At 36.6% G+C, this 18,932-nt stretch overlaps 1 long non-coding RNA gene across 1 annotated transcript in view; it reads left to right on the plus strand.

Moving 5' to 3' along the window:
* The window catches only part of LOC311081627, a 525,325-nt gene extending 510,892 nt beyond the window's left edge, over positions 1–14,433 (plus strand). The window contains exons 2-3 of the long non-coding RNA XR_014605957.1: positions 13,966–14,040; positions 14,320–14,433. This is a non-coding gene — a long non-coding RNA (uncharacterized lncRNA). The remainder of the gene's footprint in view (positions 1–13,965; positions 14,041–14,319) is intronic.
* Positions 14,434–18,932: the final 4,499 nt, after the last annotated feature.

Below are 18,932 nucleotides of genomic sequence, written 5' to 3' on the forward strand. Positions count from 1 at the left end.
TAAAAAGTCTTAAATTAGATTTTTTAAATTTAAGGCCTTTAAAAGTCTTAAGTATTATTTTTACTTATTAAAGGTCTTAAATTTTCGATGGCAATTTGACTTAAACATATCTAAATGTTTTCTAAATTAGAACCATCTAATTAGCGTACTTTTTTTATTTATTATTCTTTCTTTGTGGATTTGCTTGTTCACGTGACATTTCGCGTCATCCGCGCATTTCGCGGCAGCATTACGTCCGTCTCCTACACGCGTGAAACAGGAGGAGAGAAGAAGCGAGTTGGTAAATGTCAGTTCAGTTCTAAGTTCAGTCTTTATGTGTGTAGTGGTTTGCGATGTGTATTGTCTATTATGATATTGTAATCATTGTTTTAACAACTAGTGCAAAATACCCGTGCAAAATCAGTTTTTGTGTGTGTTTTTAGTAATTGTTGGTTTGGTGTGATTGAATGCTCATTGTTACAATTGCACAGCAAAATGGGCTACTACAAATGATGCCCGTGAAAGAGACTGTGAACGCATTGAATAGGATATGTTTAGTTGGTGAATAGCATAGGCTAAGCGCACCAGAATGAAACATAATATTCAGAAGTAAACAGCATAGCTGACATATAGATTCAGTTTACATGCACAAATGAATAAGCGCGTCGATTCAGGGAGCAGTGCAAAGTGCCCGTGCAAAATCAGTTTTCGTGTGTGTTTTTAGTAATTGTTGGTTTCTTGGTAAAGAAAACACATTTTTACTCAAATTAATCAAAATGGATTTATCACATTTTGGAACCAAACTATAATATCCAGAAGTAAACAGTGTAGCTGACTGATTGTCAGATTGTTTATTTTTAAACCACAACCTTCTTGGGGCTTCTTTGAATGATACAACTCTCTAATGTCAGAATGTTTACTTTTAAACCACAACCTTTTAAAAATGATATATTTAACGATATCTTTAGCATTTCTCATCCAAACAACGTCAAACTTGGCACTGCACTTACTCGTGCCCATAGCGAGACACCTGTCGAGTTTGAAATCCATCGGACTAACGGTTCGAGAGATATGCGGTTAACAGACACACAGACAGACAGACAGACAGACACACAGACAGACAGACAGACAGACAGACGTTCCTGTAATTTATAGAGAGATAGAGAGATGTACGAGCGGCACTGTGAGCTGACATCACTTTTGTCTCTCGTGCTTTCACTGCGTGATGTGTGCAGTTATAGGTAGGCTATGTTCCCAAATTAGTTTTTGTCTCATATTTATATATTATGTTGTTATCATATTCATAGACCTACAATATCACATCAGCAAGACTTCCGTTTTCCCGTGCACAATTGCAAATGTGATTATTTATTTATATAACAGTTAAATTAACAATAAATTACCATTGTGAGTTACATTTTATAAACAATATTGTTATTGTTTGTTTTCCCTTTATTTCGCTGACGAGAATTTCAAAATGAAGCTATAGCAGAGTCTCAATGCAACAGACAGCGATAAGTTTTGTTCTGGAATCCGCGTTTTGAACGAATCAATTTAATAATTCAATGAACAATCACTTGCTTCCCGAATGAATCAGCCGTTTGAACGAATCGGTTGAATGAATGACTCCCTCAACTCATTTATTAAAACCATAGATATCATATAATAAAGACCTTTATTATATGATATTATCTATGATTAAAACAGTGACTTGCCGCCACCTACTGGCAGCTTTAGTTTAATATTTAGAGTACTTTTTAATTAGAATGTTAAAATTAGATATCAGTTCATATTTAACAATCTCATAGCTTTATTTATGCAATTGTAAATACAGTGTAAATATATTAATGCCAGATCTGATGCCGCCACTGTGTCACCTCTGCACTGCAAAGATGGATTTTGATTTAATGATTTAATTTGACTGGTAACACTGGTATTGTGTAATTATTCTAATAGAATTTAATTTGAATGTTAGAATTTGACATAAAAGGTGATGCATACATCTACAAATGTCAATAAATAGGTGAAAATGCCCCTGGAAATCAATTTAAGATGGCAAATATTACCCCTTAATAAAACATTTTAATTTCTGTCACTGCTGTGAACTGAACACTGCATAGAGTATGAAAAATATGAATATCTTCGTCAGTCAGCTGTCAACAACAGGCCTAAACCAGCCATGGCACCAAGCACAAAAACACAATCAGTAAAATATCTAATTATTACCAACAAAACTTTGAAAATATCGATCGAGACATATTTTGTCAATATTGCACACCCCCTAATGCATGGTATTAATTTTGATTTCTTCGGGTCTTAAAAAGGTCTTAAAAAGTCTTAAATTTGACTTTAAAAAATGTGCAGATACCCTGACAAACTCTGCTACAATAATATATCAGCAGCATGTATGTAAAAGTTTGTAGTTTTGAGATAATGACATTTATGCGTGGTTTGTGAAAATACAAAAAAAAAATCTCACTGAAATAAGGCCATGAAACCCATACTGATTATTTCTTCACAAGACTTTTGAAAATTGTATGACGTAGCCTAGAATATTTGCTGCAAAACTATGTGAAAATCACCCTGACTGCTCATTCAGTTAAGACAATATATTGATTTAAAAATTTTACGACGTGTTTTGTGTGAAAAAGCTTTATGCGGGAGCTCATTAATATGTAAGCTTTTCTCACCTGAGAAAGACAAAGACCCTCCCCTAACGGCCCTATTAGGAGCTATCAGGCCCTGTCATTCTGAGCAACCTTGCACAATACTGTAAATGAGGAGATTTAAAAAAGAATGGCTTTTAAATTGTTTAGATTTATTTACAACACAACATAATCCAAAGATACACAACAAATGCCAAAAAAGCACTTCAAAGACAGAGACCTTTGTGCCATTCCTAAAAACATTGTACATACCTTTCATTTCCAAGATTTTCACTTTACCATGTTCACGTACAGAGACTCATGTGAATGTTGAAGTCCTCAGTGGCATCTGGGCCCTGAAAAAATAAGTGAACATACTGATATCAAGAGAAAGGCCTGCACGATTTTGGAAATAAATATTAGATTTTTCTGGTTAAAATTGCTTTTTAAAATTCCTTTTTAAAATTCACAGAATACACACACACACACACACACAAATGTTTCCAACAATATATAATATAATGAACACCAGGTTTGTTGTGCCTTGTAGGCATAAGGTATATGCGCAGTGCCGGATAAAATAATAATAACAGTAAATAACCTATAGCAGTATAAATCTTCCAAAAGATTTCAGTAACAACTAAGCTAGAGAAAAATATATTGATTATCATGTTACTTCAAATGTTTCCATCCGTTATGATGATATGAAATGAGATAATAATAAAAACATGAAGCCGTTTGGTGCGTTTTGCTTTCATCCAAAATATGATACAGTACATTCAAACGCGATCGCGCAGCAAATAAACGCGATCGCTATCCAAAATATGATACATTCAAACGCGATCGCGCTCAAATATAAAACATTATGGTTACCATATACATATCTACGTTTGAGCAGATATCCACAAACACAGTAACAGTAAACACGGGTCTAAATATTATAATATTCCCCATATATCTAGCAACAGTTCAACTGCAACGTGACATTTATGCAACAATAACAAACTAATATGTAAGAATTTCTTACCTTACATCTTTCTTGCCTTCAAATCGCGTTCTTCTTCTTCTGAGGTAGCCCAAATCCAATGTAAGCTCAGGCACGTCTTTCAAACTTGACGAAAAGTGAAGTGAAGTGTTTTGTTGTTGAGGTAATGAGCGAGTCCGCGTTCCATGTGGAGATTTGCATGTGAATATCTTTTGCGCGAGTGGGCGTGGCCAAATTAACTGTAATGAGCAAGCGTTTGAGAAGCTGGACATCTTGTTGGTTTTATACAAATTACTTAAACAGAGAATATTTGTTTTGAATCCGATCATTTAAAAGTACACTTAAATGTTTATAAAGGTACATGGCTCATAAATGTGTGACAAGTATTCGCTGAGTTTGGTTTCAGTTTATAGACGTGCTCAAGAAAAAAAAGTTCACCGCGACGGAGAGGCAGAACGCACACCCTGTTTATTTTCTTTATTTTCCAAAAGCACAATGTTTTGATTTGATTGTAAGTGGACACATACAAAAGGAGAAATATCACAGATTCTTTTTTTATATTTCTTTTTTCTGTATGACCATAAATGACGAAGTAATTTAAGTTTATAGTGCTACAATGTGGAGAAAATCCAGCAAAACGCGCCCGCGCGTTTGTCGACCTCAGAGGGTTAAAGAACATCTTGAAATCCAACTGTCCTGTAGAAAGAAACTCTGGCCCCTTATATACTATTGTATCCAAAAACTCTATGGCCTTTTCATTTATGACTGCTTTAACCTTAATCGAAGCATGATGTGCATTTAACACCCCTAAAAAGGTTTCAAACTCCTGTCGACTGCCATCCCACACTCCCCAGACATCGTCTAGAAAGTATGATAAAGGGACATTCTCACATTTAGGAAATACAGTTTCCTCCCATTGGGCCATGTATATATCTGCATAAGCTGGTGCAAACCTTTTCCCCATAGCCGTCCCTTTAATCTGTAGGTAGAAGTCCCCCTCAGTGTTAGTATAAAGTCTCTCCACATCCAGCGAGAACAAGAATGCATCAGGTGGCACTCTCAGACTCTTGACTTTTTCCAAGAAGTCATAGGTATCCCTAATGTAACTAAAATGCTTGGTAGATAAGGTATTCAAATAAAAGTCAATAAACTCTGCCACCCTGTGACTCTCACTTCCACAGTCCGAGACGATCGGACGACCGGGAGGCATGAAGGGGCTAGGCCATTTATCCAGAGGCTTATGAACCTTAGGAAGTAAGTAGAACCGCCTGGGCCTAGGCCTCACTTCCCCCAACAAATAATTTGCTTGTCGCTTACAAATAGCACCTGTCCTCAGTAAGGTATCCACTACTCTTTTAATGCGGGGTACCAACTCCATAAAGATGGGAGCTGACAACTTGGAATAAAAGGACTCATCTGTTAATTGTCTCAGTCCCTCCTGCACATAACGTACCACATAATCACCACTGCACTTCCCTTATCTGCAGGTTTAATCACAATATCCCGTCTGCAAGCTAATTCCTCTAACGCTAGGTCTGGTGCTTGTGCTCCCGATAAGGCTACCTGGACCCCTTCCAAGTTCCTCTCAAAGAAATCCCATACTCTCCCGGGCAATTTCTGGGGCTGTGGTACCCACCCCGAGCTCTCGCAAAATGGTCGGCTTTGGACGTCAAAATCAGTACTCGGACCGAAATAAACTGCCCTTTTTATCTTGTTATGAAACTGACCCAAATCTGCTAACAACGGGCTCCTGTCAACCTTTTTCACTAAGTGAGAAGGGATAAATGATAAACCCCTATCCAGTAACCTAACCTGTGCCGGTGTGAAATGAAAACAATGAGATAAGTTTATCACAGAACCCATTTTATTTACTTCAGGTTCGGGACCCTGATGTGAAGGCCCCTTCAACAGTTTAAATGCCAGAGCCAACGTTGCAACATTGCTCGGGCCGTTGCTGGGGTCCAATGGATCTTGTCCACCTCCACTTCAAACTGATCCCCAGGCAGGAGGGGGATACAACACTCTGTTCTAAATATTATGTCATTTAACCCCCTAAGGTTCCTGACCTGCTGCTCTGGCAGGGTAGACACTAAATTGATCAACAGGATGTGGACTACTGCAGCACTACTACTATTAATTAATGTAGATATAGTCAGACTGGGCAGACTGGAGATGCTGTTATTTTGCCTTTGCCCATCCTGGTTTAATTCCTGTCAACAAGGCCAGTGTAAACCAGTTTGAATTTTAGTAATTTAGTATATAAAAAGTACGTTTTGCTGTTCAGGATTTATTCCAACGCAAAGCCAATACTTGTGGATGAAAGCATAGTTCTTCAAAGATGCAAGATGTAGCAGGATTCCTTTGTCCTCCAGCATCTGATAAACACCTGTGCTCTCCACATTAGTGAGGAAGACTGAGGAAGTCGGTCCCACTGGGATCAATTTAATGGAGGCATCAGAGAGTTGGAGTGAGCTGCTGTGATTTAACGTCTACAAGAGCCGCCTCATTGGCCATTCCACTCAGGGTGAGTAATTAAGACTTTTTCATAGCCCCAGTTTGACCCAACGACCTCAGACTGAGGGGAACTCCACAATCGTACTGCAAACAAAAGCTCTCATTTAAATACAGTGCACTCACATATAGTGCCATTTTAAACACTATATAGGTAATATCAAATAAGCATCCACATAAATAAATAAGAAAAACATGTTTAAAACATGTGCATAGTTCTTCAAAATGTATTTTTTTTTATTTATGTTGTTTTCATACTTTTTTAGGGAGTTGCAGCACATGACATTGGAAGATACTCATTAACCGTAACACGCAGTTATGAGGGTTTGCAGGTTTTTATTTTTCTTCTTTCTTCTTTTGTTTTTTGAACCAAATGACTTGTGCCCCCCAAAAAATATCAAAATGCATGTAAATTCAGAAATTTTTAATATAACTTTAATCATAGAAGATGCATATATAAGTCATTACAGCTATGAATTGCATTTTTTATATATTTAAATATCTGGAAATTTAAAAAAAATGTCACGTCATTGACCTAATTATCAAGCACAAACCGGCATAAAAAAAAAACTCCGTCTGGACAGGTGAGTCTATGTTTATGGTCTCTACGGCAAGCTCGCCGCTGTGGATTGGGCAGAGGATCAGGTCGGCTTTGGAGAGCACTCATTAAATGCGTTTGTCAAGAGTCTGCTAATTAAATTATCATGATGAGTGACGTCCATTCAAGTGTTTGTGGATGAAGGCCTCTAGAAACAATGGCTCTGAAACACACATTCAGTTGCGTCAAAACAAACACATGCTCATATTGAAAGTCTTGGACTACGATGAAACAGGAAGAGAGAGTGTTGAGGGAAGAAAGAGAGGGGCTGAGAGTGATAGAGGCAAGTGATAGAACCTGGAGCAACGGAGAGAGCAAGCACGAGAGAGAAGGGAGAGAGAAAAGAGTGCATCCCACACAATAATAAATCCGAGGACATAACAGTTAGTATAACCTAGGAAGATTGGGGAAAATATACACTAACATTTAAAAGTTTGGTGTCTGTATTATAGAGTCTCTTATGCTCACTAAAGCCCTATTCGCACGGGAATAGTATTACCCCTGGACCTCTGTAATTAGGAAATTACCCCCTGACGTCTGTGTTTTTAGTGGCTCATTCACACGGGCAAATAAATGTTCGTAATTCCCTCGAGTTTACAGACTTTACAGCGTGCGCCCACCCATTCACACTTCACTAGCTGAACGTGCTGAAACGAAGATCGCGCTGCAGTATTGCAATTCAAAAAAAGAACTTATTTAAAACCAATTTATTAGAGAAATATATTATAGAATATCATAGTATTGTATAAATATATATCTTCTTTTTCTTTTATTCTTTGTCCATATTTACAACAAGCCTGCCTGAAGAAGGTATTTTGAATACCGAAACGTCGCGATAGGCTTGTTTTTCTATTCATTTTATTTGGTTTATTTCATTTTATATCATTTTTACTCTTTCACACTTTGATTTCTTGAGATAGCCTACTTACAGGATGGACGTCTTTAGAGGCCGTGTGAGACAAAGAAATGCTCCACGATACAGACTACTAAGTTACACTACCACAAAAAGTGTCCAAACTTTCCAAAAGAGCTTCCATGTTGCGCCAAAATACTTAATTTGACGTTTCCATGACAACGGTCCGAGGCGAGCTTCCTGATCACGTCTTTACTGTAGTTTGTTTTCTCTTTTGCAGCACTTCATAGTTTTTTATTGGAGAAAAACTATAATCGGATTGGAGTAGATCATATCGAGAGATTTTATTGTTAATATAGTTTTAATACAGACGTAAAATGGACTGTTAAACGGCCCATAATGGTTATTACGTTCTTTAGAAAACGATAGGCTCACAGAAAAACAGCCCAAATCACAGACATGGGGATTCGCACGGGACTGGTATTATCAGAGGACCCATGTGTTGGCCAAAATACGGTAGGTAATTTTCGGGGGAATTTTTACAGACATTTTTACAGACATGGCAGATTCAGGGCTTAAAGCCCTATTCGCACGGGATTAGTATTACCTAGGGACCTCCGGTAATTTGTAATAATCGCAGAGGTCGTCTGTGATTTTTATCCCGTGCGAATCTGCCATGTCTGTAAAAATGTCTGTAAAAATTCCCCCGAAAATTACCTACCGTATTTCGGCCAACACAGGGGTCCTCTGATAATACCAGTCCCGTGCGAATCCCCATGTCTGTGTTTTGGGCTGTTTTTCTGTGAGCCTATCGTTTCCTAAAGAACGTAACCATTATGGGCCGTTTAACAGTCCATTTTACGTCTGTATTAAAACTATATTAACAATAAAATATCTCGATATGCTCTACTCCAATCCGATTATAGTTTTTCTCCAATAAAAACTATGAAGTGCTGCAAAAGAGAAAACAAACTACAGTAAAGACGTGATCCGGAAGCTCAACTCGGACCGTTGTCATGGAAACGTCAAATTAAGCATTTTGGCGCAACATGGAAGCTCTTTTGGAAAGTTGGACGCTTTTTGTGGTAGTGTAACTTAGTAGTCTGTATCGTGGAGCATTTATTTGTCTCACATGGCCTCTAAAGACGTCCATCCTGTAAGTATCTCAAGAAATCAAAGTGTGAAAGAGTAAAAATGATATAAAATGAAATAAACCAAATAAAATGAATAGAAAAACAAGCCTATCGCGACGTTTCTGTATTTATAATACCTTCTTCAGGCAGGCTTGTTGTAAATATGGACAAAGAATAAAAGAAAAAGAAGATATATTATATATTTATACAATAATATTATATTCTATAATATATATAATATATTTCTCTAATAAATTGGTTTTAAATAAGTTCTTTTTTTTTTAATTGCAATACTGCAGCGCGATCTTCGTTTCAGCACGTTCAGCTACTGAAGTGTGAATGGGTGGGCGCCACTGATCTATATAGGCTAATGAGTCATTCTATATAGATCAGTGGTGGGCGCACGCTGTAAAGTCCGTAAACTCGAGGGAATTACGGACATTTATTTGCCCGTGTGAATGAGCCACCAAAAACACAGACGTCAGGGGGTAATTTCTTAATTACAGAGGTCCAGGGGTAATACTAATCCCGTGCGAATAGGGCTTAAGCAGCACAAGAGTTTCCAACATTGATTTAAAAAAATAGTCATCATATCAGAATGATTTCTGAAGGCTTGTGGTTAGTGGAAGTTGGTCAGCAGAGCACACACATCTGAACACAGTCACACATCTTTGGTGCTGTATCTGTTCCGGGATATAACTGTAGCTGGAAATGGTACGGAGAAAACACTGCTTTGCCGCCAGTAGTCGCTGATGGAGCTGACCTTCACCATGGCCATGTAGAACAGCAGCCCAATGTATCGGTACATCTCACTGATGCTGACATCTGTCCATTTATATTTGCAGCCCTTTGCAGTTGCTTTGGCAGCCTGAGCATTTGTGTTGTGGCACAAAGTTGACACAGCACTTTCTGAAAAAAATTGTTTGAATAGACTCATGGGCGAATGTGAGTATACAGAACTCAGTTGTGGTCCAATTTCCCGTGCAGGACAGAATTGCACAGTCTGCGGAACCATGTCAACATCAGTCTCTGTTTTCCATGCTAGAGTGGACTGCCTGTTGCATGCCTGCTGGTTAGCCTTCGCTCTCTTCGGGACAGGTGCTTGGACATGTTCATTGTCACATCTGTAAAAAAATTAAAAAAATAAAATGCTGATAACACAATAAAAGAACTTGTATTATCATTATCAATCACTAATGGCCATGGATAAAAAAAGACAACGGTTTTTGTCATTTCACACAAGAATAGGTATAGGCTACTTTTATATTATTATGATGTAAACACAATTAGGCTACATTTCATCTGTAAAATATTACGTCTATGTACTTACTCAGTATGATTCTCGATCGCACTGAGACCTGACCGACACCTGCGTGCCCCTCTGCGGGGTGCTGGAGAAGGAGAGCTTGAAGCAGACACATTCCTAAAAAAATAAAATAAAACTGTTAGCATACATTATTCAAAGTAAACTGATGAGCAATTGATGGTTATGGACCATTGATGGGCCATATAGACCGCACGCATTTAGTGAAGCACGCAATAAACGGATCGTTCGCGAACGACACATCACTAAAACATTTACACAGTCTGTATTCAAAAACATCTGCAGCATGATAAATGCTGTCATAGGCCAACCAAAACCAGAACATTTATAAAAAAATATAATGTATTTAGACAGTATCACATATTTTACCGGAGGCTGAAATATAGTTGCACTAAACCACATATAACCTATAAGCAGATATTCGCAAACAATCTACATTATGCATAATGCAGTATTTTAGCATTAATCAGTGTCATAAGCTAATCAAAACTGAGTGAAATATATTTAATATTCAAATATGTTTAAAGAGCAATATCACATTTAAAAAAAAGTTTACACTTGAGCATATAAGTTCCACGGATGTTAGGGATATTGTAAGGCAATCGTTCCTGTAAGTTGTCAAAAGCTAGCCAAAACTAGGGAAAATATAGTCAAAAAATTCAGAAATTAAATATATATAAAGATCTATATTATCAGAAAAGGAATTATATAACAGTAAACAACTTACTCTGAACTTGTATCCTCTGCGGGATCAATTCGCTCTTGAAAATGCTGCCGTTCTTCGTCTGAATTACAATCTTCCTCTGAGGAAAAGGTGAATTCTTCCTCGCTGTCCAGAATCATCTGAAGGGCGTCTTTACCGGAGAAACGAGCCATCCTCTCTAAACACGATGAATTATCAGTGAATCTGGGGTGCATTTCCCAAAAGCATCGTTGGCCAACTATGGTCGCAAGTTCCGTCGTTACCAATAGAGTTCAATGGACATTGCGATGAACTTGCGACCATAGTTGGCCAATGATGCTTTCGGGAAACGCACCCCTGATCTGATGAAACTTCATGTTTTCAAGGCATTAATCGGGGGGCGTGTGCGAAGCAGAGATTACCTAAACTATTTACCATGTGAATAGTGCCGGGGGTGGTGCGGCCTCAGCTTATTAGAGATAATGAGGGAGAAGGAAAAAAATGGCACCTCTCCTTGCTTTCAAACGGATTTCATGAGTTGAAAACATTTGTTTTTTATATTAATTACTTCACTTAAAAGAAGAGAATGCCAGCTTCATAAAGACATATCTCACGTGTCTGTGTGAGAAGTATTCGCTGAGTTACCGATCATTTTCGGACGCGTTTCAGAATGACAGAGAGGAGGCAGAACTCGCATCATGTTTATTTTTCTTTATTTGGCGAAAAGCACAACACTTTGTTTTTATTGTGAGTATACACAAAAATAATACACACTTAACAGGATCGATTGATGTATAACACAAGCATATAAGATAAAAAGTAATTTTTTTTTTTTTTCGCGCCGGCGCGATAGCCGACCTCAGGGGGTTAACAGGCTGATACTGCTGATTAACCATTTTTCTTAACCTTATTTTGCTAGCTTTTAATTCAAGTAGGCGATTGTTTTACTTAGTCAGATCCATTTAATGATCTGTGTAATAAAATCTAACCAAAAAAGTTCTATAATTTTCATTTAAACCCTAACACAAATATCAATAATTGTATTATCTTGTTTCAAACAATGTCATTAATTTTAAAATTAACTCAGCTCAAACCAGGTCTTGCCATTTAATCTTTAATTACCTATCTTCCTACAGTCCTATTTTCCCAGAATTAACTGATGGACATAACATGTCCTGCCTCTATTTGTTGGCAATGCGGAATAATTCATAATGGATCCATTGATCCAGATCATTAAATCTGTAACTTCATTCTGAATTAAAAAAGCTTTTTGGAATTTTGCTTTGAGCAAATATTCTATTTCACTGAAATGTCTTAACTGTTTAGATTCATTTTAGTTTTTAAATTTAACATGTTTGAGTTACATTTCTCTTGGTCTTGGTTTTAACTTTGTGCCCCCTACATAATAATTTTAACACTTTGAAGACCTTCCCCAACAAAACAAGTCCATATTTCATTTCTGGAAGCCGGCTAAATAAGCAAGTACTGTTACTGCATTCCTAGATAGACTAGACCCGCAGTCACCTCTCAGATATCAAATACAGACATTAGACAATACATGAAAGGAACATTTCAATAATCACACTGGTAACTTCTTTTACTATTTTAACAAATGGAAACACCTAAAAAATATTTAATTTAGTCATCAATTAATCGCTATAGAAACCTACCCAGTTATCTATTCGGACCTAGTCTGGCAAAGTAACTTATCACCCATTCTCTCATTAGAGAACAACTATTACAACTATTACATTTCTTAGCATCTATGATATCTGAATTAGGGTTCTAAAACCCCTCAAGTTTCTTCAAAAATAGTCCCTAGATTATTTATTATCTTTACAGTAATGTACCTATTTAGAGTCCTTATACTCTACAGAATTAGGACATTTTCCTCTTTCCAATTTACATATACCTGAAATATTTTCAAATTCATCAGTAATTGTTCAAATCATAAGATCTAAATACTCAGTCCTACAGTATAGTTTGATTGAACCAAATAAAACATCAATAAAAATCACACAAAATTAATTATTCTGCTAAGCTTAAACCATTAGTTGGTCCACATCTTCCTCCAGATGTGTTGATCATCTCGTTGCCCCATGGACGTTCCATCTTCACCAGGGTGATTCTTTGCGAACCGTCGCAATGGGCTTTCCCTCGTTGGCAAGGGAGGAATGTTACTAGCACATCCTTGATCCCCCACTTGATGCTTTGCATTGTCAGGCGTTGGCGTTTGCGTTTGGGGTTGCATTGTCAGGCGTTGGCGTTTGCGTTTGGGGTTGCTGAGGCTGGTTGGTGTAGTTTAAGTCGAGATGCTTGGACGGAGGTGTCACTGCACCCCAGATGGGACCTTGTTTGTGGAGTGAACCACAAGAACAACCTGTGAATGGAGACCTTATGTATTTTTGTTAGTGACAACATGTATCATGTCGCCAGACTCATCTGCTTGTCTGCCCGGTCGTCCTTTTTTGATGAGACCTATAAAATTTCATGTTAAACAGTAACAAGACAATATTTTATATACATTTGGAACAGAATCAGTTCTGTTCGCTGAGATCCATCATGACATCCTGTAAAAAGTTAAATATGGGGTGGACATGGCAAGCTTGCTTGCTCTCTGCCTTCCCAAAGTTATACGCTGCGCGTGTGGCATTGTTTATTTCTGCCACAACAATAACCCAGCTCAGGATAGTTAGCCAAAATCATCCATGGCCATTATTTTGTTGGGTATATTTTAATCTGTTTAGATACAGCTGTTTTGATTGACATCATTTATGTCTCTGAACACCATAATTCACACACTCACTTTCACACTCTCCACACACCCCTCTCTGGCCAGAGATTCATACATTCTTGTCTGCCATAGCAGTTTATGAACTGAATGAGGAACATATATTTATTAGGAGTGGAATACCACCAAATATGAACGGTAACAAAGTTCGACGACGACAGAAACTACTGAACGTAGACACACTGTGGCATTCCCCTTGCGACAGAAAATTTTCTGACAGGAAAATCTTCAGTAAGTATTGCAGAAGAGCACATCACAACATGAAATAGACATCTGAGTGATGAATGTGTGCTATTATGTAGAACAAATCTATAAAGTAATAAACATAAGTTATCTATTTTATTTGTCCATTACTGTTGATAAATTGAGGAACATTTATGTTGGATAAAAAGTTAAAACAACCTCAACATGTAAATGTTGTTGAGTTCATAAATGGTAATGTGAATCTTGTCTGGATGTTACAGGGACAGATGAACAGATGTGTGTTTATCCGGTGGAGAGTGGCTCATGAAGCTGAATGCTGCCATCAAAGGCTTTGAGTGACACTACTTAAAATAAACTACAACTTAATATTGAAATAGTTGTTGTTATTATTAATTTCTGTAGTGTAATTTCAAACAGAGCTATTACAGCACTTTTCTGATTCTTGATTTCTGTGCATTTGCTGCAGATCTTCTGTGGTGGAGCAGGACCTGCAAGGGAAGATGATGGCGGCATTTGTGAAAAAAAGCGTTTTTGTCTTCTAATTAATACTGAAATCAAATGACATTGTGCGGTTAAAATGACTGCTTTTGTGTTATGTTTGTGCATCTTTGTAGGATCTGAAATGTCAGCAGGCTGGTGTGAGCACTGAGGATGAGGAGCACAGAGCTGAATCCTGGAGATGGTGCCATGGACGAGACCCTCCATCACTCCACCTGCCCTTATGAGACCCTCCACCTGTCCTTATGAGACCCTCCATCACTCCACCTGCCCTTATGAGACCCTCCACCTGTCCTTATGAGTCCCTCCATCACTCCATCTGCCCTTATTGCCTCAGATTGTGAAGCACAACACATCACGCAACAACCTCTGGCATGAAGGCACGGCTCACCTCTGGTGGTCAGCTGATTCATCAGAATAAAGCCGCAGAATGGGAACTGCTGTGTTGAGACGGCAGAAGGATGTGGGGTTCAGCGCCTGTAGTCTACATACATACATGATTGTAGTTTGAATAAAGCTTTGTTTCATGTGTTGACTTGTATATGCATTTGTTTATTGTGTGATGGTGACTCATTCATTCTTTTATTAATTTATTAATATTTCTCATTGTTGTCAGTAAATAAAATATAATAATTTAATTAATGCTTTATTTGATTGTTTGAATAAAAATGTAGATATGTTCACTATATACACATCTAGAGTGTATTCAATTATGCATAGCTATGTCATATGACATACATTACATTTTGTTTTATTGAATTATATCATTTTCAGTAAAAAGTAATATAATTAATTATTAGTCAGCATTTATCATTGTTATTATTGTATATTTTGGGGTGGGATAGCAATGCAATTAATTCTGGGGTAATATAAATTTTTTATAGTAATGATACTTACATTTTTCGAGTATAAAATCAACAGTTTTCTCCAAAGGCGAATCTTCGCACAGCTGCCCTTTGTGCAGACATTACAAACGCTGAGGAAAACTATTCTAGGTAGGGCTGTCGAGTTACTGATGTTATAAGGTATATCATGGGTTTGCATATGGTTTGCATACATAATATGAGATTATTTACACAGGAAAAAAGAACCTACAAGGTTGAATATCTTAATATATATTTTCTTAAATAATTCATTATAATACATTTAAAAAATGCATTTTTTGTTATTTATAGGCCTAGGCCTGAGGGATGAAACGAGAGTTATTAAATTCAACCAGAAAAAGAGGAAAACATAAAGCAGTAAGCAGTTTTGCTTGTGGATGAAAATGTTTGGATATAAAATAAATAAATTAACAATATATTCAAGAGATGACTATTTTGGGATTCCGTAATAAAAATAAATTTATATCGTTAAGGATAAAACGGTGGATCACATTAGTAGGGTTAAATAAAATAACTTAAATCAACCCTAAATGTATTCACAAAATAAATGGGCAGCAGTTTCTTCAAAAAGACCACAAAATGAACAAGTTTAATCAATATCAAGATATTTACGGATAGATGAATTAAACGTGTCGTTCAAATCTTTTAAGTTGTCGCGCGTGTGATAACGCGTCGTAGGTCACATGATAACGTCAACATGGCAGATGTCCGGTTCGCATTCATACTCAACGAGATCTGGCTATAAAGTACCTACTTTTTTAGCGCTCGTTAAGTAAGTACTTATTGAAATTAAGTACCTACTCATTGAGTATGCGGTTTCGGATGCAGCCAGTGTCTCTTTGTTACTTAGTCTTCTAACCCAGAACATTTTGTCCCTGCAAGCTTATCTTAACTTATACATTTCTAAAACTTGGTTACATATCTTTAATAATGTACTTAAGCATTTAAAGAAATATAATCATATAAGCTAATGAGTAAAAATAAATGTTCAACGTTAACACAAGTTGCACACATCTGAAAGTAAAAAACACATCTAAATGTAAAATTTCCATTACACTCATCAACTACTGGCGGTTTTAATTTAATATTTAAAAGCATCTCTTCGTTTTTACCATCATTGCATATTTATCTATTTAACTTTTTTTATTTTTTTATTCAAAGCATTATTTATTGTATAAAGGTATTTGTAAAGGTAAAAATGCACTTGAAAAAATTCGATTTAAGGGGGCAAATATTGTCCCTTACTGAAAAAGGTGTGACTGAAGAGTGGGGGTACGCAGAAGGATATTAAAGCCTCTTGGGGTACAACTATAAAAAGTTTGAGAACCACTGGGACTGGGTTAAGGAATAGAACAAAATAAACATCAAAGCACAATACACATACCAAGGGCAGAAAGTAGGCCTAATACTCCCATGGTTACCAGACTATTGAAACTGGCTGAATATGACAGCCCCACCTAAGATATTTTTCACCAGCCGCCACTGATTGATTTATTTCAAAAAAAGAAAAAAAATTACTGACCCCAAATTACTGCGCAGTAGTGTATATTGTTGTTACAAAAGATTTCTATTTTTCAAACATTTGCTGCTTTTTTTTTTTTTTTATTTACTTTTTATTCATCAAAGTATCCTAAAAAAGTATCACCGGTTATGAAAAAATATTAAGCAGCAGAACTGTTTCCAAATTTGATAGTGAATCATCATATTAGAATGATTTCTAAAGGATCATGTGATAGACTGGATGTCACATGTGACACTGAAGACTGGAGTAATGATGCTGAAAATTCAGCTTTGCATCACAGAAATAAATGATAATTTATAGTATAATAAATTGAAAACCAGTTATTTTAAATTGTAATAATATATCACAATATTTTAAAAAAAACCACTAATAATAATATTTTTAATGAAACACCCCCACTCCCGTGACCCGTCCAAAAAATATGTAATCTGTGAAATGATAGGATAATTGCAATGGTAGGCTACTAATAAAATAAAAAAATGAAATGATTATAGGTTAAGGTAAATTGCATTTTATTAACAAGCAAAGGTTACATTACAAAACATGGAGAAATATATACAAAACTAAAGCAGAAATAGCAAATACATTGTTAAACAAAGGATTCTTTTAGAGTTCAAGTATAAACTCATTAAAATATATGAACGTACTGTCAAACCTAAATACATGCAATGATGTCAGCACAAATAATAAATATTGCATGTCTATATAGGCATATGTCTCTCTATGCATGTCTCATCAGGCCTGTTCTCCTTGGCTACCTGTCATCATGTGTCATCTTCACTGTTATTATCATCATCATCATCATCATCTGTATCACCTAGCTGTTTTCAGTTATAAATGTTCATTAAAATTACAACAAAAAAGGCACTCATCTTCTCCCTAAACATAAACAATCACGTGTGTTAGGCGCTGAAAGAGGGCCTATGGCTGGGCCTGGATGCGACGGTAACCCACGGCAGAAACGTATCCATCGTTTGCTTAGCTCTTTGTAAACGTCTAATCTAGCTGAAAAGAATGGTACATTGTTCATGGTTTTTGGTGCTTTTTTCGCGGAGATATTTGTCGAAAACCAGCGGGCGCGATTCAAAATGGCGGCCGCGCTTCAGAACGCGAGAGGGCTGCCTCTCTATGTAATCTTTCTAATCCAACAGAAATAGCACATAGAAAGCCGCACGCCTGAATGCGAGATTCCCAGCATGCTTTGCATATGGTTGAAAGAGAATAAATGTTAAATCAAAATAAAAATTCACAAATTATATAACTTTGCATAATTAATGGTATGTTCATCAGTGTGTTGAATTGTGTGTGTGTGTGATGTACAGCAGGATTTACTTGAAATACAGAAATATAAGAAATACAGCATAGTTTTTAGGATTTTTAGGCAAACATATAGCTTTAATTTAACCATACTTATTTGGTTAATTACCATTCTGTATGTTTATTGTATGTATATATATATATATATATATACACTGCTCAAAAAAATAAAGGGAACACTTTTTAATCAGAGAATAGCTTCAAGTCAGTTAAACTCCTGGGCCCGTATTCATAAAGAATCTTAATGCAAAGAGTAGCTCCTAGTGACAAAATTCTTAGAAAATTCTTAGAAATGTGGGCGTTTACTCTTAAAATTAAAGAAAAAATCCTAGTAAAGAAAAAAGTAATTCAGAAAGCATCTTAACCCTTAAAAGAGGTCTTAAGGTCAAAATTGTTAGGAGCACAGACGAGGACTTTTAAGAGGCTTAAGAGTTTCTTTAGCAGAGGAGAAAATGGCAGAAAGACGAAGGAGAAGAAATGTGTTGCAGACAATGGATGACAGTGAGTTAATAAGATGCTATAGATTAGATCGTGCAGGGATCATGTTTGTGACAGATCTTTTTAGAGACACGCTAATATCTCAGACACAGCGCAGAAATGCCATAGCGCCTGAAATGAAAGTAATCACTACATTACGATATTTGGCAACTGGGAAAATTCCATGTTTGATACATTAAAACCAACATTCAAACCACCACTTAAATAGACATGCCAGCAATCAGTGTAATTGGAAAGACTGGAACCATTTTTATCATTCTAAGCCAAGCAAATACCTTATAGGAAATTAACAGCATGGTAAATAAAAAAAGGTCAAATAGGAAAAATTATGCATGTAATTTCTTAAGTGAAGGCTTAGAATAGACCCTATACTTAAAATCACTTTTTTTCCCCTTCTTGGACAACCAACCAATCACAGTCTTCAAAAGATTGTGTCATACATAGCAACGGGGTCAACTCCGCCTCCTTACTAATATGAAAGTTTTTGTCTTTTCCTTACTCAGAGTTG

The sequence above is a fragment of the Abramis brama genome (assembly GCF_963993115.1).
Source record: "Abramis brama genome assembly, chromosome: 4".
Classification (NCBI taxonomy): Eukaryota; Metazoa; Chordata; class Actinopteri; order Cypriniformes; family Leuciscidae; genus Abramis; species Abramis brama.